The sequence below is a fragment of the Physeter macrocephalus genome, chromosome 1, assembly GCF_002837175.3.
Source record: "Physeter macrocephalus isolate SW-GA chromosome 1, ASM283717v5, whole genome shotgun sequence".
Lineage (NCBI taxonomy): Eukaryota > Metazoa > Chordata > Mammalia > Artiodactyla > Physeteridae > Physeter > Physeter macrocephalus.
In genome coordinates, this window is record NC_041214.2 from 31395871 (window position 1) to 31417171 (window position 21301).

The 21301-nt window shown below is 37.2% G+C and overlaps 1 protein-coding gene across 4 annotated transcripts in view; it reads left to right on the forward strand.

Annotated features, from left to right (window-relative positions):
* STAG1 (STAG1 cohesin complex component) overlaps positions 1-21301 on the forward strand; it is a 459692-nt gene that overhangs the window by 21404 nt on the left and 416987 nt on the right. The window contains exon 1 of one of the 4 annotated variants that reach the window (XM_055088101.1): positions 5456-5473. The exons of the other annotated variants lie outside the window; for them this stretch is intronic. The gene's annotated coding sequence lies outside the window, so the exon portion shown is untranslated. Of the gene's footprint in view, positions 1-5455; positions 5474-21301 lie in introns of those variants that run through there. 4 annotated transcript variants of the gene reach the window in all.

A 21301-nucleotide genomic window follows, 5' to 3' on the forward strand; every position in this document is an offset into this window, starting at 1 on the left:
GACAGACTCTAGGTCCATCCATCTCACTACAAATAACTCAATTTCGTTTCTTTTTATGGCTGAGTAATATTCCATTGTATATATGTGCCACGTCTTCTTTATCCATTCATCTGTCAATGGACACTTAGGTTAGATTATAATATTTCTATCATCCCCAAAAGAAACTCCATAACCATTTGTAGTCACTTCCCATTTTCATCCCTAAACCTAGGGAACTACTAATCTATTTTCTGTATCTATAAATTTGCCCTTTTTGGATAATTCATGTAAGTGGAATCTTAAAATATGTTATTTTCTGTGTTCGGCTTTTTACATTTAAGTGGTTTTGAAGGATGATCCATATTATAGCACATTTCAGTACTTGCCTTTTTATTGTTGAAGAGTATTCTTTCCATTTTGTTTATCCATTCACCAATTGACGGACATTTGGGTTGTTTCCACTTTTTGGCTGTTGTGACAAATGCTGTTGTGAAATTTGTGTACAAGTCTTGGTTTAGACATTTTCATTTCTCTTCCACTGATACCTTGGAGTAGAATTGTTGGGTCATGTAGTAAATTTATATTTAACATTTAAAGAGATTGGCAAACTGTTTTCCAAAATGGCTATACCATTTTCCATTTCTGCTTATCAATGTATGAGGTTTTCTGAATATTTTGGATGTCTTTTTGATTAGATTTTAATATCACATATGATATTAGCTGCCGTCAACAAACAAGAATCAGAGCATCACAGGATTTTACTACTCTAGCTAGAAAAAAATATTAAAATTACACTTATGTTAAATGCAAAAATATAGTGCCGAATGTTTAAAAACCTAGACTTTTACTAGGTGAATGTAATTATTTGAAAAATATCAGCACAGCAAGACAAAGCATTCTGTAGAACTGTGGCCAAAATTTATTACTTTCTTAAAATAACTTTTTTTTGTGTGTGTGGTACGCGGGCCTCTCACTGTTGTGGCCTCTCCTGTTGCGGAGCATAGGCTCCGGACGCGCAGACCCAGTGGCCATGGCTCACGGGCCCGGCCACTCTGCGGCATGTGGGATCTTCCAGGACCGGGGCACGAACCCATGTTCCCTGCATCGGCAGGCAGACTCTCAACCACTGCGCCACCAGGGAAGCCCAAAAATAACTTTTAATTATGGAAAAACCTAAAACATGCAGATGAAGACAGAGTAGTTCAGTGAATCCTCACATACTCATCACCCAGCTTCAAAATTGTTTTCTTGTCCAGTCTTTTTTCATCTATACCCATATCTGTTCCCCTCTCCCCCATATTATTTTGAAGAAAACCCTAGGCATCTTAAAGATAAAGCCATTGTCATACCTAAAGCCATTAGTAATAACTCTTTACCAAGAATTTATTGCTTTAGAAGAGTGAGATGCAGAAAGAAAAATTTAAATATGTCTACATTTAAAAATGGAAATACTTAAAAATAGATTTCCAACTCAGGAATTGTAGTGAGAGAGAGAGAGTGAGAGAGAGAGAGAGAGAGAGAGAGAGAGTGAGTGTGTGTGTGTGTGTGTGTGTGTGTGTGTGTTTTAAAGAAATCTCTCCCTTTTTAGGGATTTTTTGGTCCTATGTTTTCCTCTCCTCCCCCCTAGAAAAAAGTCATAACAAAGTTTTGAGAGTGTAGAGACTGGGGTTATGTTTTCATTTGGTCCATTTACATGAGGATAAGTATCTTTAGAACATAGGGTTAGGTTAGAAGGAATTTGCCACTTCTCATTGGATTCACTTTATTGTAGCTTTAGGGAAATTGTTTTTGTCATTTACATTCAAAATTGAATTCCTAAGTTTTAACTTTCTGTATTATGATTTCTGACTAGGATTATAGATCCACTGGGTACTCCCAGATTCATAGTCTGTTTTTTGTTTTGTTTTCTGAAAAGACTACAGTTTTTCTTTTCCTGGTACATACAATGTTTTTCTTATTAGTACTGAAATACCTGTAACATCAAAGCCAGTGGTAACTTTATGATAAATGTGGGCTTTAAGATTGTCTAAGGGATAAAATGAGGTTAAGTAAGTGCATGTGGATTTTTTGGGGGGTGTGGGTGTTGGGTAGGGTTAACAAGACTGTGTGGCATTATACTCCATGCATTTACAAAGGAGAGCAACGAGAAAGGGAAAAACAGAGGGCAACTATTTTATTAAGTGCCTGTTATATACAATTCATTGTGATAATCCATTTACATAAATTCCTGCTTAATCCTTACCACAATGCTGGAAGGCTTGTATGTATTATTATCTTCATTCTAAACCAAGGCTCAGAAATGTGAAATGTTTTGCAAAAGATACAGATTGTTATCCTTACTTTATAAGTGAGGCAACTAAGGCTTGCAAAAGTGTAGTAATTTGCAGAAAGTCTTACAACTAGTTAGTGTTAGAATTTGAGTCTAGGGCAGTCTTAATTTGAAAGTTTATGCTTCTTTCTACTATGGGCAGTTGTATACCAGGGAGAGAATGCACAGACGTTTTTACTCTTTTTTTGTCTTAAGCATTATAATGTTAAGAGCTGCTTTGGCCAATTAGTTAATTAGAATATTGTTGTAATATAGCCATGTTTGTGGGTTTGGTTAGTAATTTATTTAGGCTTTACCAAAAAGTAGAACTTGAGTTTTTTTTTTTAATCTGCATGGGTAAATTGGGTTTGTGGAATAAGCATCCCAGAAGCACATGGTCAAAGCAATGGGTCATCGAGTTGTTTTCAGAACTTCACTTATTCAGGTACAAATGTCAGCAGTTTTGCCGTTTGCCAGTTTTAGATTAAAAACTTTTGTTTAGTGTTGCACCTGGAACTCTTCCTTAGCCACTGGTGGTTTGCATATCACTCATTGGAAAACTCAGATTTGGAAGATACAACCCTCAGGGTTTTATCTTTTTTCAAGATAAAATAAGCTGATAGAGAAAGATTGAGCTAAGGAAGGTGCAGGAATTCATATACTAAGCGAGAGCAAGACCAGAGCAGAAACCATGAGACCAGGCCCAAAGTGACTTCTTTATGTAAGCGATACGATTCATATCAATTTATGTATACCTTTTATACCTTTTTTAGCTACAGTAATTGTCTAAGATGTCTAGTAGATTTTTAAAGAGCTTTCAATTGTGAAATAAAACACAAAAAGTGCATCAAACATAAATGTACTGCCTAGTTATTATAAAGTAAACATTGTGAAACTGATTTGGTCAAGACCCAGAACATTGTCCACACTGGAGAAGCTCCTCCACTGCATGCCTACTTGCATTACAGCTCCATCCCTTTATCCTAAATGAACAATTAGCCTGATTTTTTTGGTTATAATTTTCTTGTTTTTAAAAATATTTCTACCTCCTAAGTCTTTATCCTTAAATGTTATAGCTTGGCTTTGTCTGTTTTATAGAGGTTCACATGGACAGAATCACCCTTTTTTTGTGTGTGTCTTGCTTCTTTCAGTCGATAGTGCATTTGTGAAATTCCTCCAGGTCGTGCGGACCTATAGTTCATTTTCTAAAAAAATTTATTTATTTATTTTTGGCTGCGTTGGGTTTCGTTGCTGCATGCGGTCTTTCTCTAGTTGCGGTGAGCGGGGGCTACTCTGCATTGCGGTGCGCAGGCTTCTCACTGCAGTGGCTTCTCTTGTTGCGGAGCACAGGCTCTAGGCACGTGGGCTTCAGTAGTGTGGCACGCAGGCTCTAGAGCGCAAGCTCAGTAGTTGTGGCTCATGGGCTTAGTTGCTCTGCGGCATGTGGGACCTTCCCTGGACCAGGGATTGAAACCATGTCCCCTGCATTGGCAGGTGGATTCTTAACCACTGTGCCACCAGGGAAGCCCTGTAGTTCATTTTTATTCAGTATTCAATTGTGTGATTATGCCACAATTTATCCATTCTGTTGATGTACATTAGATTATTTTCAGTTTGGGGCCATTACAAATAACCAATAATGCTTCTAAGAACACTCCTGTATATATTTTTAATGCACACGTGTTACCATTTCTGTTGTATCTGTATCTAGGAGTGAAATCTCCTGGTCCTAATGTATGTCATCAGAAAATGCCAAGTTGTTTTCCAGAGTGGTTTTACCATACTTTATTTCTGCCAGCAGTATATGGGAATTCCTTTTCCTTTATTTTTCTCCCCAGCGCTTACTGCAGTCTTTTAAAGTTTTAGCCATTTTTGAGGGTTTTAATTTGTATTTTCACTGGGTACTAATGCTGTTAAGCACCTCAGTTTTGGCTCTTTTTACAAGCTATTTTGTTAAGTGATTGTTCTTGTCACTTGTCCATTTTTCTATTGGATTGTCTCTGTTTTGATTCATAGGGGTTCTTTATATATTCTGAATATTGAGTCCTTTGTCAGTTTAAATAGATCCCTAGTATCTTCCATTCTGTAGTTGCCTAAGGTGCCATTTAAAATGGTGTCTTTTGGTGCCAAGAAGTTCTTATATAGTTACATTTATCAGTCTTTTCTTTTATGTTTTTTTTTGTGTGTGTGTCCTGTCTAGAAAAACCTTTCCTTGCTTGGAGGTTATGAAGTTACTTTTCTAAATCATCTAGAAGCTTTATTTACTTTTCTTATTTAGGCATATACTTTAACTGGAAATGATTTTTGTGTGTGTATTAGGTCAAGTTTTTTTTTTTTTTTTTTTTTTTGCGGTACACGGGCCTCTCACTGTTGTGACCTCTCCCGTTGCGGAGCACAGGCTCCGGACGCGCAGGCTCAGCGGCCATGGCTCTTGCGTCCAGCTGCTCCGCAGCACGGAGGATCCTCCCTGACCGGGGCACGAACCCGTCTCCCCTGCGTCGGCAGGCGGACCCCCAACTGCTGCGCCACCAGGGAAGCCCCCTAGGTCAAGTTTTAATGTTTTTTAATATGGATATTCAGTTGTCCTGTCACCACTTAGGAACAATCAAACAAAAAATCAGAAACCTTTCCTATTGCTCTGCAGTCATCTTTTTAAAATTCATGTTCGTATGTGCATGCTTTGTCTCTGGGCCTCCATCCTGAATCTGTTTGTCTCTCATTGCCCTAATATCATTGCCTTATTTATTGAGTTTAATGTTGATTCAGAATATTCTACAAAGCAAGTCTTCCCAGGTTTTTTTTTTTTCCCCAAGACTTTTTAGTCTGTTTCTTTGCATTTCATGTGTATTTCAGAACTATCCTGTCAGTTTCTCCCCCTCCCCCAAACAACAACAAAAATAAAACCCCCAGCCAAACCATAAAACCTGTTGGAATTTTGATTGGGATTGCATTGTTGCTTTAGATAAGTTTTGGGGTGGGGAGAAATGACATCCTTTATAGCTTTCTGGACAGAAGTTATGCATATCTTTTGTTACATTTATTATTAGGTATTTGAATTTTTTAATGCTATTATAAGTATCGTCTGTAATTTTGTTTTCTTTTAGGTGGACTCACAGTTACTGGGATACTTTAATCAGGAGTTTTTTTTTTTTTACATCTTTATTGGAGCATAATTGCTTTACAATGGTATGTTAGTTTCTAATTTACAACAAAGTGAATCAGTTATACATATACATATGTTCCCATATTTCTTCCCTCTTGCGTCTCCCTCCCTCCCACCTTCCCTATCCCACCCCTCTAGGTGGTCACAAAGCACTGAGCTGATCGCCGTGTGCTGTGTGGCTGCTTCCCACTAGCTATCTAATTTACATTTGGTAGTGTATATATGTCAACATCACTCTCTCAATTCGTCCCAGTTTACCCTTCCCCCTCCCTGTGTCCTCAAGTCCATTCTCTACGTCTGCATCTGTATTCCTGTCCTGCTCCTAGGTTCTTCAGAACCATTTTTTTTTAATGTGTTAGCATATGGTATTTGTTTTTCTCTTTCTGACTTACTTCACTCTATAGGACAGACTCTAGGTCCATCCACCTCCCTACAAATAACTCAATTTCGTTTCTTTTTATGGCTGAGTAATATTCCACTGTATATATATGCCACATCTTTATCCATTCATCTGTTGATGGACACTTAGGTTGCTTCCATGTCCTGGCTTATGGTAAATGTGCTGCAGTGAACATTGTGGTACATGGCTCTTTCTGAGTTAATGGTTTTCTCAGGGTATATGCCCAGTAGTGGGATTGCTGAGTCATACGGTAGTTCTATGTTTAGTTTTTTAAGGAACTTCCCCATTCTTCTCCATAATTACCCTTCCCCCTCCCTGTGTCCTCAAGTCCATTCTCTACGTCTGCATCTGTATTCCTGTCCTGCTCCTAGGTTCTTCAGAACCATTTTTTTTTAATGTGTTAGCATATGGTATTTGTTTTTCTCTTTCTGACTTACTTCACTCTATAGGACAGACTCTAGGTCCATCCACCTCCCTACAAATAACTCATCCTTTGCTGTGCCAAAGCTTTTAAGTTTCATTAGGTCCCATTTGTTTATTTTTGTTTTTACTTCCATTTCTCTAGGAAGTGGCTCAAAAAGGATCTTGCTGTGATTTACTTCATAGAGTGTTCTGCCTATGTTTTCCTCTAAGAGTTTGATAGTGTCTGGTCTTATATTTAGGTCTTTAATCCATTTTGAGTTTATTTTTGTGTATGGTGTTAGTGTTCTGCCTATGTTTTCCTCTAAGAGTTTGATAGTGTCTGGCCTTACATTTAGGTCTTTAACCCATTTTGAGTTTATTCTTGTGTGTGGTGTTAGGGATTGTTCTAATTTCATACTTTTACATGTAGCTGTCCAGTTTTCCCAGCACCACTTATTGAAGAGGCTGTCTTTTCTCCACTGTATATCCTTCCCTCCTTTATCAAAGATAAGGTGACCATATGTGTGTGGGTTTATCTCTGGGCTTTCTATCCTGTTCCATTGATCTATATTTCTGTGTTTGTGCCAGTACCATACTGTCTTGATTACTGTAGCTTTGTAGTATAGTCTGAAGTCAGGGAGCCTGATTCCTCCAGCTCCGTTTTTCTTTCTCAAGATTGCTTTGGCTGTTGGGGTCTTTTGTGTTTCCATACAAATTGTGAAACTTTTTTTCTAGTTCTGTGAAAAATGCCAGTGGTAGTTTGATAGGGATTGCATTGAATCTGTAGATTGCTTTGGGTAGTAGAGTCATTTTCACAATGTTGATTCTTCCAATCCAAGAACATCATATGTCTTTCCATCTATTTGTGTCATCTTTAATTTCTTTCATCAGTGTCTTATAATTTTCTGCATACAGGATTTTTGTCTCCTTAGGTAGGTTTATTCCTACATATCTTATTCTTTTTGTTGCAGTGGTAATTGGGAGTGTTTTCTTAATTCCACTTTCAGATTTTAAATCATTAGTGTATAGGAATGCAAGAGATTTCTGTGCAATAATTTTGTATCCTGCTACTTTACCACATTCATTGATTAGCTCTAGTAGTTTTCTGGTAGCATCTTGAGGATTCTCTATGTATAGTATCACATCACCTGCAAACAGTGACAGCTTTACTTCTTTTCCGATTTGGATTCTTTTTATTTCTTTTTCTTCTCTGATTGTTGTGGCTAAAACTTCCAAAACTATGTTGAATAGTAGTGGTGAGAGTGGGCAACTTTGTCTTGTTCCTGATCTTAGTGGAAATGGTTTCAGTTTTTCACCATTGAGGATGATGTTGGCTGTGGGTTTGTCATATATAGCCTTTATTATGTTGAGGAAAATTTCCTTTATGCTTCCTTTCTGGAGGGTTTTAATCATAAATGGATGTTGAATTTTGTCAAAAGCTCTCTCTGCTTCTATTAAAATGATCATATGGTTTTTCTCCTTCAACTTGTTAATATGGTGTATCACATTGATTGATTTGCATATACTGAAGAATCCTTGCATTCCTGGGATAAACCCCACTTGATCATGGTGTATGATCCTTTTAATGGTTTTGGTATCAGGGTGACGGTGGCCTTGTAGAATGAGTTTGGGAGTGTTCCTCCCTCTGCTATATTTTGGAAGAGTTTGAGAAGGATAGGTGTTAGCTCTTCTCTAAATGTCTGATAGAATTCGCCTGTGAAGCCATCTGGTCCTGGGCTTTTGTTTGTTGGACGATTTTTAATCACCGTCTCAATTTCAGTGCTTGTGATTGGTCTGTTCATATTTTCTGTTTCTTCCTGGTTCAGTCTCAGAAGGTATGCATTTTGAAGAATTTGTTCATTTTTTCCAGGTTGTCCAGTTTATTGGTGTAGAGTTGCTTGTAGTAATTTCTCATGATCTTTTGTATTTCTGCAGTGTCAGTTGTTACTTCTCCTTTTTCATTTCTAATTCTATTGATTTGAGTCTTCTCCCTTTTTTTCTTGATGAGTCTGGCTAATGGTTTATCAATTTTGTTTATCTTCTCAAAGAACTAGCTTTTAGTTTTATTGATCTTTGCTATTGTTTCCTTCATTTCTTTTTCATTTATTTCTGATCTGATCTTTATGATTTTTTTCCGCAGCTAACTTTGGGGTTTATTTATTTTTTTCTTTTTTAATTGCTTTCGGTGTAAGGTTAGGTTGTTTATTTGAGATGTTTTTTGTTACTTAAGGTAGGATTGTATTGCTATAAACTTCCCTCTTAGAACTGCTTTTGCTGCACCCCATAGGTTTTGGGTCATAATCAGGAGTTTTATAGTAAATTTTTTTTTTAAGTGCACTTTTTAAAAAAAAAATTATTTTTTTAGTTTTGGTTGCATTGGGTCTTCGTTGCTGCGTGCGGGCTTTCTCTAGTTGTGATGCGCAGGGGCTGCTCTTCGTTGCGGTGCGTGAGCTTCTCATTGCAGTGGCTTCTCGTTGAGCACGGGCTCTAGGCACGAGGGCTTTAGTAGTTCTGGCTCATGGGCTTAGTTGCTCCATGGCATGTGGTATCTTCCTGGGCCAGGGCTCGAACCTGTGTCCCTGCATTGGCAGGTGGATTCTGAACCGCTGCGCCACCAGGGAATTCCCTAGTACAATTTTTGTGAACAGAATTTCATTCTAGTTTTAAGTCAAAATTTCCAAAGAATCTCTAGCTTTTTTAGAGCCTGAGAGAGTTCCAGATGCTACCCAAAATAATTGCTTCTGATAATGACATTTTCCTTTTGTTTTCGAAGAAGCTGGACAAAGTGATTATTGTGTGTTGTGATAAAAACATACTTCACATGACCATTTCACTTAACTCAGTTTGGTTGAGTAGATTGTATTTTTTTTTGTATTTTGCTTGTAGTTGCATTTACACTTTAAAGCCACTCGTAAAAATAGTTGCTTAAATAAAATGGTTTATTTACTTTTAAAAAATACATTTATTTATTTATTTATTTATTTATTTATTTATGGCTGCGTTGGGTCTGTGTTGCTGTTCGTGGGATTTTTCTAGTTGCGGCGTGCAGGGGCTACTCTTCGTTGTGGTGCGCGGGCTTCTCATTGTGATGGCTTCTCTTGTTGTGGAGCCTGGGCTGTAGTCACGAGGGCTTCAGTAGTTGTAGCTCTAGAGCTCTAGAGCGCAGGCTTAGGTAGTTGTGGCGTGTGGGCTTAGTTGCTTTGCGGCATGTGGGATCTTCCCGGACCAGGGCTCAAACCCATGTCCCCTGCATTGGCAGGCAGTTCTTAAGCACTGCACCACCACGGAAGCCCTTTACCATTTTTTGTTTTAGATTTCTCTTCTTGGCAAACTTTACTTTGCATTAAATAGTTTCTTCTGGTCTCTGGTTATAATGGGGTAGGGGCTGTGACCTAAATAAACATTCAAGTGAAGTCATTATGCAAATAACAACCTTGTTGCAATGAATATGAAGTATAAAAAGATTTTTTGAAATTTTAGTACTGTGGAAAGTAAACAAAATACAGTGTAGGTTTAATTTTGCATTGTGGTATGTGTGTGTGAGAGAGAGAAAAAATTAGACAGGAACCCTGGAATTGGAGCACTGGAATAGAGTGTAAGAGAGAAAAGTATCTGAGAATAAAGGTGTGAAATAAAATATCTTGCAGAAGGGAATGGTAAAGTAATATTTTAACAGTTTATACGTTTTTGGAAAGCCATTATGAATTCAGACTTGAATACTGTGGGAAAACTGATTTTCAGAAATAAACATTTTAATGAAAACTTATACTTTGGAATTTTGTGTGGGTGAACTTTCCTAAACCCAGCATATTTCTAGGGGTAAATAGGCCAAATAATGTTGTATTACATTTTGTGAATAAATTCTGTGATCCTGTGATATTTATATGGAATTCTCAAACTCTTCCTTAATTAGGGCAAAGTTCATTTAAGCTGACAGAAATAACCATAGATCGTTTATGTAAATCATATTGTAATCTGACTTTCCCAGATCATAAATTCTCCATCAGGGTTGGTTGTAAACTAAGTAATTGTAAACATACACATATCTAGAATAATTGTAAGAATTTAAAAGTTTCTGTGACTCTTTACTACACATTATTTTTTTGGGGTTGGAGGATTGAACTAGGCACCTAACAATTGTATAAATACCAATATAGTAAGCAGTGAAATTGTTTATTTCAAGTTAGTGTTTCATAGTTCATATTGGTTTCCCATTATCCTTTACTTTTTTAAAAAATTGAAGAGAAATTCATATAATATACAATTAACTTTATCGGTACGCGGGCCTCTCACTGTTGTGGCCTCTCCCGTTGTGGGGCACAGGCTCCGGACGCGCAGGCTTGGCGGCCATGGCTCACGGGCCCAGCCACTCCGTGGCATGTGGGATCTTCCCGGACCAGGGCACAAACCCGTGTCCCCTGCATCGGCAGGCGGATTCTCAACCACTGTGCCACCAGGGAAGCCCTACAATTAACTATTTTAAAGTGTGCAATCCAGTGACATTTAGTGCAGTCATACTGTTGTACAGCCACACCTCTCTAGTTTCAAAACAGTTTTATAACACCAGAACACTCCCCATATCCATTAATCACTCGCCACTCCCCCCGACACCTGTTAAAAATCAATCACCCTGGTAAGCCCTTATCTGCTTTCTTTCTCTATGGATTTGTTTATTCATGGTATTTCATATAAATGGAATCATTTAATATATGTTTGGTTTTCACTTAGCATAATGTTTCAGAGTTCATTCATGTTGTAGCTTGTATCAGTACTTATTCCTTTTAATGGTTAAATGATAATTCCATTTTATGTGTGCCATTTTATTTTTATTATTTATTTATTTATTTATTTTTTTCGGTACGCGGGCCTCTCACTCTTGTGGCCTCTCCCGTTGCGGAGCACAGGCTCCGGACGCGCAGGCTCAGCGGCCATGGCTCACGGGCCCAGCCGCTCCGCGGCATGTGGGATCCTCCCGGACCGGGGCACGAACCCGTGTCCCCTGCATTGGCAGGTGGACTCTCAACCACTGCGCCACCAGGGAAGCCCAATGTGTGCCATTTTATATAAGGGACTTTATCCTTGGATTTTGGTATCCGTGGTGGGGTCCTGGAACCAATCCCCTGAGGATACCAAGGGACAGCTGTACTGCAATTTGTTCATCTGATGCACATTTTGGCTAATTTGTCAATAATGCTGCTATAAATACTTGTGTACAAATTTCTGTGTGAAGGAACCTATGTTTTCATTTCTCTTGGGTATATACCTAGGAGTGAAATTGCTGGATCATGTGGTTAATTCTGTGTTCAGCTTTCTGAGGAACTGCCAAACTGTTCTTGATTGTGGCTGCACCATTTTATATTTTCACCAGCAAGGTAGACTTCCTATTAGTCCACATCCTTGTCAACACCTGTTATTTTTATTCTTATTGTTTTGATTAAAAACAGTTTTGATTACTGTAGCTTTGTAGAAGTTTTGAAATTGAGGTTTGGGAGCCCTCCTACTTGTTTTTCCTTTTCAATATTGTTTGACTCTTTGGGGCCCCTGCAATTCCATATGAATCAGAGGACTGGCTTTTCCATTTCCATATCCTACTAGGTGCGAAGTAGTATCTCATTGTAGCTTTGGCTTGAATTTTCTTAATGACCAGTGAAGTTTTTTTTTTTTTTTTCCAATATGCTTGTTGGCCAGTTGTGTATTATCTTTGGAAAAATGTCTTTTCAAGTCCATTGTTGATTTAAAAAAATTAGGTTGTCTTTTTGTTGTTATAAGAATTTTTTATATATTCTGAATACTAGACCTTTATCAGATGTATGACTTGCACATATTTTCTTTCAGTCTGTGAACTGTCTTTTAACTCACTTGATAGTGTCCAGAGTTTTTAAGTTCGATGAGGTACAGTTTATTTTTTCCTTGAAGTACTTGTGCTTTTGGTGTTACCTCTAAGAAACCATCGCCAACTGCAAGGTCATAGGTTACCTCTACGTTTTCCTCTGAGAGTTTTATAGTTTTAGCCTTTATATTTAGGTCTTTGAACCATTTTTAGTTAACTTTTGTATGGTGTTAGTTAAGAGTGCAACTTCATTCTGTTTCATGTGGCTATCAAATTATCCCAGTATCTTTTGTTGAAGAGACTGTTTCTCCTTTATTGAATTGTTTTGCATCCTTGTCAGAAATCATTTGACCAAAGAAGAAGTTTGTTTATTTCTAGATTCTCATTTTTTTCTCTTAGCTTATATATCTATCCTGGTAGCAGTACCACACTGCTTTGATTACAGTAGCTTTGTGGGAAGTTTTGAAATTAGGAGGTGTGAGGCGTCCAACTTTGTTTTTCTTTTTCAGTATTGTTTTGACTATTCAGGGCCCCTTGCAATTTCATATTAATTTGGGGGTTGACTTTTCCATTTCTGCAAAAAAGGCTGTGGGAATTTTGAAAGGGATTGCACTGAGTCTAGATCACTTTGGACAGTAGTGCCACTTCAGCAATTTTAAACAGTCTTTCATTCTGTGAATATGGGATGCCTTTCCATTTAATTAGGTCTTCTTAATTTCTTTCAGCAGTGTTCAGTAGTTTTTAGTTTACAGGTCTTTAACCCCCTTGGTTAAATTTACTTTGGGATGTTTTATTTTTTGGATGTTATTGTAAATGGAATTGTTTCTTAATTTTCTTTTTGGATTGTTCTTTGTGAGTAGAAACACAGTTGATTTTTTTAATGTTGATCTTGCACCTTGCCCTTGGCTCAGTTTGTTTGTTAGCTTAGTAATTTTTTTGTGGATTCTTTGGTATAGTCTATCTATTTATATCTGTCTGATGATGTTATGTACAACTAGAGGTGGTTATACTTCTTCCTTTCTAATATGGATGCCTTTTAATTCTTTTTCTTGCCTAATTGCTCTAGTTAAGACTTCCAGTACAATGTTGAATAGTAGCGGGCTTCCTTGTCTTGTTTCTGATCTTAAGGGGAAAGCTTTGATGTTAACTGTGGGTTTTTCATAAATTTCTTTTATCATGTTAGGGAAGCTCCCTTCTATTCCTAGTTTTCTGAGTGTTGTTTTTAGCATGAATGGGTGTTGAACTTTGTCAAATGCTTTTTGTGTGTGTCTGTTGAAATGATTGTGTGTTTTTTCCCTCCTAAGTTCTATGAATATGATTTATTACATTGATGAAATTATGTGAGCCACCCTTGCGCATTCCTGGGATAATTCTCACGTGGTCATGGTGTACAGTCCTTTTAATGTGCTGTTGTATTTGGTTTGCTGATATTTTGTGATGGTTTTTGCATGTATATTCGTAAAGAATATTGGCGTGTAGTTTTTTTTCCTTGTGGTATCTTTGTCTAGCTTTGGTGTTAGGGTAATACTGTGCTTATAGAATGTGTTAGGAAGTATTACTTCTTGTAATTTTTGGAAGAGTTTGATAGTATTGGTGTTAATTCTTAAACAATGTTTGGTAGAATTCACCGGTGAAGCTATCTGGATTAGGCTTTTCTTTGTCTGGAGGTTTTTGGTGATGGATTCTCTTGTTATAAATATATTGATTTTCTTCTTGAGTTAGTTTTGGTTTGTTCCATTTACATTATCTGATTTGTTGGCATACAGTTGTTCATAGTGTTCTCTTATAGTCCTTTTATTTTCTGTGAGATTGGTAGTACTGTCATTTTAATTTCTGATTTTAGTTATTTGCATTTTGTTTCTTGTATTTAATCTAGGTAAAGATTTGTCAGGTTTGTTGATTTTAATTGTTTTTCTATTCTCTGTTTCATTTATCTCTGTTCTAGTCTTCATTATTTCCTTTCTGCTGGCTTTGGGTTTTGTTTTGCTCTTCTTTTTCTAGTTCCTTAAGGTATAAAGTTAGGTTACTGATTTGAAATATTGCTTTTTAATGTAGGTTGTTCTAGGTGCTATAAATTACCTTCTGAGCACTGCTTTTGCTGTATACAAGGTTTTGGTAACTTGTATTTTCATTTTCATTAGTCTCAAGTTATTTTCTAACTTTCCTTGTGATCTATTCTTTGACTTGTTTCTTGTTTAAGGGTGGGTTTATATTGCTGATTTTCCAGTTTTCCTTATGTTATGGATTTGTAGTTTCATTCCATTGTGGTCCAAGAAAATATGTTGTAGATTTCAGTCTGTTTAAATTTACTGAGGATTGTTTGGGTACCTAACATGTGGCCTATCCCAGAGAATATTCCATGTGTATTTGAGAAGAGTGTATGTTTTTCTGTTAGGTGGAGTGTTCTGTATATGTCTGTTACATCTAGTTGATTTATAGTGTTATTCAGATCCTCTATTTTCTTATTGATCTTCTGTCTAGATGTTCCCGCCATTGTTGAAAGTAGGATTTTTAGAGTCTCCCACTATTATTATTCAACTGCCTGTTTCTCCTTTCAGTTCTCAGTTTTTGCATGTGTATTTTGGGGCTTTTTTGCTTGCTTATAATCATTTTCAATTTTTTGACCTAAAATCAGTAACAACCTGGATAAATGAAGCGAATTATAAGTGAATTTGTAGTTGAATTTATGAGTTATACCTGCTGATTTAATTTAATAACTTAATTTAATCTTGGTCATTATTGGTTGTAAATAATTTTAACAATTAGTGATTTTCATTTAAAAAGATGTAAAAGAGTAGTTAAATTAGGTTTGAATCACTAATTGAAATCTAATTAATTTGTATAGTGAAACTGGGGGCAAAGAAATAGCTCTTCATATTTTACGATGTTAATTAGCAGACTTCATTTGAAGTTTCAGTGGGTAGAAAGAATGGATTTGTTAAATGATTCTCACAAAAGTAATAGCTACCTTTTACTGAGTGATTGCTATATTCCTAAGACACTGAAAGATGCATTATATGATCTGTTTTAATTCTCAGAGCATCCCCACAAGATAGGTATTTTCTTTATCTTTTCAGTTGGGAAAATTGATGCTCAGAGAGGCTAGGTATATTTACACAGTGAGGTGGCTAGTACCAGTTATTAAGTGGCAGAGATAGGAAGCAAGTTCAGGTCCTTCTGGGTCTGTTTCACTGAGCTGCTTTTGATTATGGGATACAGTGACTTCTAGGACTTCTCTGAAAAAGTAGAAAGGACACTACTTACTCTGGAGAGGTAATTTTCCTATAATGAGGTATTGGGTACTGATGTTTTCATTGAAGAAGAGGTTCTTTTTTAATAAGATTTTTTATAATTCAATACACATGTAGATATTTGAGGATAGAATAGTGGTGGTGGTGTGTCAGCTAGGGGTTAAGTTTTAATCAGGAACCAAAATATTCAAGGTTAAAAGTGAGTTTTTTTTTTAAGTCCATTTTAATATATTGCAGGCAAATTGGATATTTTAAAAATAAAGTATATTTAAAGGTTTTTGAAGATTCAGTAATTCAAGATAGGGATTGTTAAATCTACTTAAAATAGTTGAGAAAGCACATAAAATGTCCTTTTAAAGTGTTCTTGAGAGACCTTCTGTTAATTTCTTTCTAGCAATCCCATTATAAGTAACAGAATCATTGAATCATACATCCTGTAACTGGAAGGGACTTTTGAAATAATCTACTTCTGTATGTCCATTTAGTAGATGAGAAAACTGAGTTGGAAAGTTTCTAAGGTTAAAAACCCAATTTAGTGATCCTTTTTCTTTAAGTCCCCTTGGTGCTTAGTTGCTCAGGATTAGGAATGGAGACTAGCATGAGCATCCAGAAATCATTTTCTGCAATTACCAGTTCTAGGCAAAGCTTTCTAGACAGGGAGGAAGGAATAATTTGGGAGGTATGGCAAAAAGGAGAGAAGCTGGAAGGACATTGTCACATTTTAGGAGTGTAGAAGAACGTAGCACATCAAAGAAAGGGAAGAATAAACTGTTCCTTTTCAACAATTGGGCAGTTTTGAATATTCTAAAGTAAATTTATAGGCATTAGCAGGTAAAAGGAAAAATTGGGGGCATGTAACATGGTAACAAGCTTAGAATTTTGAAGGTGGTAATATGTAGACATGATGTGGCTACTTAGTAGGGCCCTCTTTATTTCTTAGGATTAATCAAATCTATTGGTTAATCTGTTAATTAACTATTAACTTCTTTTTTTTTTTTTTTTTTTTTTTTTTTTTTTGCGGTATGCGGGCCTCTCACTGTGTGGCCTCTCCTGTTGTGGAGCACAGGCTCCGGACGTGCAGGCTCAGCGGCCATGGCTCACAGGCCTAGCTGCTCCGCAGCATGTGGGATCTTCCCGGACCAGGGCACGAACCCGTGTCCCCTGCATCGGCAGGTGGACTCTCAACCACTGCGCCACCAGGGAAGCCCAACTATTAACTTCTTGTTCCTCTGCAAGTATTTTTCTTTTAGATAAACATGGGTGTGAAAACTTAAATATTATGAATCACAACCTGTAGTATTTATTTTTTATATTTTAATTCATTGGTTGTCAATATAGTGATTGGGGTTATATAACATCAGAAGTGTCTAGGGAGGTTTTTTGGAAAGCATATATCTATTTATGACTTCCCCTGATAAATCAGAATGTGCAAATGTAGGGTCAGAGTAGAGAGGAAGATACTATTTATATTTTGGAAAAAACTACCCAAGTGATTATTCTGCATCAGCGTCCTACCTCCTCTCCCAAAAGAGGGTTTGAAAAGTCAAACTAGGGCTTCCCTGGTGGCACAGTGGTTAAGAATCTGCCTGCCAACGCAGGGGACACAGGTTTGTGCCCTGGTCCGGGAAGATCCCACATGCCGTGGAGCAACTAAGCCGGTGTGCCACAACTACTGAGCCTGTGCTCTAGAGCCCGTGAGCCACAACTACTGAGCCCGCGCGCTACAACTACTGAAGCCTGTGCACATAGAGCCCGTGCTTGGCAACAAGAGAAGCCACTGCAATGAGAAGCCAGCTCACCACAATGAAGAGTAGCCCCCACTCGCCGCAACGAGAGAAAGCTTGCGCGCAGCAACAAAGACCCAATGCAGCCAAAAATAAATTAAAAAAAAAAAAAAGTCAAACTAAAATCTTGTGTCAAAGACAGGAATTTGGAGGAGTCTGAATTTGGGGTTGATCAAGAGAACTTTAAAATAAGGATGAGTTTTAAAATATGTTTATTTAACTGAGAATGTTAAAACTGAAACTGAATTGATGTTTTGGATAGGAGATATGACACAGAATGATGTGTCACAGAGGAGGATTTGTTCAGTTATCTTTAGAAATAAAACTAGAAGAGGTCAGAGGTAGATCATAGGTAGACAGAAGTGAAATTTCCATAGCAAATGAACTACAAATGTGAGCAGAATGAGGAATGGCTTTCTTATTTAAAAAATTTTTAAATTAAAAAATCAGTGTAGCAAATATGTGAGTGTTCACCATGTGACAGGCTGTATTCTAGATAAATCAGTGGACAAAGAAGGCAGAGATCCCTATCCTAATGGAAGTTACATTTCAATTTGAGGAGGAGGGCACAGTATAAACAATACCTAAACATAAGTAAATAAAGTGGTAAGTACTGTTGTAAAAGAAAAAAGTAGAGCAAAGTAAGAGCATTGAGAGTGTTGAGAGGTAGAAGGTTGCAGTTTTTATTAGAGTGGTAAGAATAAAGCTATTGAGAACCAAAGACCTGCAGAAGTAAATATCTGCTGTAGATATTTGATGGTAGGGAAAGTTAGCTTCGCAGATACCTGGTGGTGATGTCAGTGTAGGGAGTCGCATAATACAAACCAAGAGCTTGGTAAAGATTTTTAGACTAAAGATAAAAAAAATTGAGATTATTAGTTTAGATGATCTTTAAAGCTGTAAGATTACATATTGTCATCTGCAGGGACTGGGTATAGATAGAGAAGAGCCCATTGGGTTGTTTTGCACTGGGGTATGTACTCAAATCTTAAATGGTTGGGGAGGAGAGGAGGATCCAGTGAAGTTGTTACCAGCAAAGGAGGACAGGTAGAAGAGTAAGGTATTCTGGAAGACAACAAATGTTATTAATTTTGACTGTGCTGCTGATGGGTCAAGTTGAGGACTGAGTATTGACCATTGGGTTTACCAAAAGGAGTTAATGGTGACCTTGACTAGCTGTTTTGGTGGCATAGTGGGGAAAAAGTCTTATAGAAGTGAGTTTAAGAAAGAATGGGATGAGAGATGTTGGAAATAGCAAGTAGAGACAGTTAAAATGGGTTCCAGAGAAGACTTTTAAAAGAAATTGAGGGGGACTTCCCTGGTGGCGCAGTGGTTAAGAATCCACCTGCCAATGCAGGGAACACGGGTTCAAGCCCTGGTCCGGGAAAGTCCCAGATGCCGCGGAGCAACTAAGCCCGTGAGCCACAGCTACTGAGCCCGTGTGCCACAACTACTGAAGCCCGCGTGCCTAGAGCCCATGCTCCGCAACAAGAGAAGCCACTGCAGTGGGAAGCCTGTACACCGCAAGGAAGAGTAGCCCCCACTTGCCGCAACTAGAGAAAGCCTGTGTGCAGCATCGACGATCCAACGCAGACAAAGATTAAATAAATAAATAAGTAAATACATTTATAATAAAATTTATTTAAAAAATTGAAAATGTTTTTCTCTGCTGAGGTGAATGATCAATTTGTGTGTGAAAAATTGATGTAGGAAAAAAATTGAGGAATTGTGGGGATATAACCTTGACAGGTTCACTGAAGGGAGGCAAAGTATGTGGGTGCAGGTGCCGATGAGTGGGTAAATGTAGGGTTTTTAGATTGTGGAAGTTTTGTGACAGTTTGTCTTTTCAGCGAAGGGGGAAGCTGAGCAAAGATGGGAAAAGATTTGTTGTAGGATTGAAGAGAGACTTAATGTGGGTGTGTGTGAAATGGTTGTCTAGGGCAGTAGGAAAGTAAAGTGCTCATTATTTAATTTTTTTTCAGAACTATATAAAGTAGAATATGAGAATTCCCAATCACTTTATTATCTGCCTCCCCTTCCTGAGAGGTAATTACTGTTAATGGTTTTCTCTGTATCCTTTCGTTACCCCCCTTTTTTCTAGCTACTTAAAAATGTATGCTCATACATGTATACAATTAACAAAATGTAACTGGGCTGGATAACGTTCAATAGACCCCCGTAAATGTCCATGTCCTAACCTCTGGAACTTGTGAATGTGACTTTTGGAGAAAGGGTTTTTGCAGATATAATTAAGGATCTTGAGGTAAGGTCATCTTGGATTAGGGTGGGATTTAAATCCAATAACAGATCTCCTTAGAAGAGAAGACAAGACACAGAGAAGCAGACCATGTGAAGTTAACAGATATGGGGAGAAGGTGATGTGAAGGTGGAAGCAGAGATTTGAATCCACAAGCCAAGGGAACACTTGGAGCCAACAAAAACTGGAAGAGGCAAGGAAGAATTTTTCTCTAGAGCCTTTGTGCGGAGTAGGGCCCTGCCTACACCTTGAGGACTTCTGGCCTCTAGAACTGTGAAGAATAAATTTCTGTTGTTTTAAGCGATCAAATTTGTGATAATTTGTTATGGCAACCCAAGGAAACAAATATAATTCATATTATACATCTTTTTTTTATAGCTTTTAACTTTTTATTGTGAGCATCTTTCATATTACTGCATAAGGATAGATTTTGTTCTTTTATAGCAACTGCATTGTATTTCCATAGGATGAATCTACTATGCGTAGCATGTCCATGCATGGTATAGTTTGGACATTTAGCTTATTTCTAATTTCTAGTCCTTTAATAAACAAATTTGTTTTTAGATCTTTGTTGTTTAAGTATATTTCTGTCAAATTCCTACAAGATCTGCCAAATATGCCCTCCTAAAAGATTGTTTTAATTTATATTCCCATCTTCAGTTTGAGTGTTGCTAACACTGAATATGATGAATCTTTAATTTCTCTTATTTGATGGGTAAAAAATAGTATATTATTGTTTTGTTTTGCTTTCCTCTAATTGCTAGTGAAATTAAATATTTTGTCATGCTTGACCATTTGTAAAGCTGCCTAAAAATGATACTCGTTTAAAAGAAAATATCAAAGTATAATAAACTTTAAGTATTTTTAAGAGACAAATGTATAATTTTCTTTTCTTTGCAATTGACAGTTATCTTCCTTTATTAGTTTAATAAAATTTAAGAATAAGCCTACCCTAACATAAATTGTTAAAAAAGGAGAAGAGGGCAGGGGGGCTTTGTAACCTTTGAAAACAAAAGTAGAATCTTGTGAATGTAGTTTGACATGTTGAACTTGTATAACATACAGGTAATCCTGCATAGTATGAAATTGTTCAACTCACAGAAAACTGGTATTTTGTAACTATTAGAAAACTACTTTTGTTATGAACTTTAACTCTTACCACTTAAAATCATGAGTTCTAGGTATAACTTCTCACACCATTCTTTAAACCCTATGCCTAGATTTTTTTTCTCTTCTCCCCTCCCCTCCCCTCTTCTTTTTTTTTTTCATGTAAACCATGACTTAGACCTTTCATAGTAAAAAATTTTGGTATCTTGTGAAAATCAAAGAAATCATCATAACCTTTTTTTTTTTTTTTTTTTGCGGGCCTTTCACTGTTGTGGCCTCTCCCGTTGCAGAGCACAGGCTCCAGACGCGCCGGCTAAGCGGCCATGGCTCACGGGCCCAGCCGCTCCGCGGCATGTGAGATCTTCCTGGACCGGGGCACGAACCCGTGTGCCCTGCATTGGCAGGCGGACTCTCAACCACTGCGCCACCAGGGAAGCCCATCGTCATAATCTTAATTACTGAAATTAAATATATTCAGAGCATCTTAGGTTATTTTAAATGAAGATAAATAATCAAAGAAGAAAGATTTATTGCTCCTATTGTCATAAACAGGAAATATGGCTAGTGAATTAAATTGCAACTTGATCCCCAGTCTGAAGTTAAAAAATGAATTACTTAATCAAGAAACTCCTATATAAACTACCTCTTCCAACACTGAGGATTTGATTCATCCCTTGGCTCTTCCTTTAACTAAGTCTCCTACTGTTATGATAGACTGGTGTCTGTTGATTCATAGGTCTGGGAAAGATGGCCCAGATTCAGTATACTTTGTCTTAAGTTACTGTTCTAATATATTCATTTAATTCAGAATACTCTATAA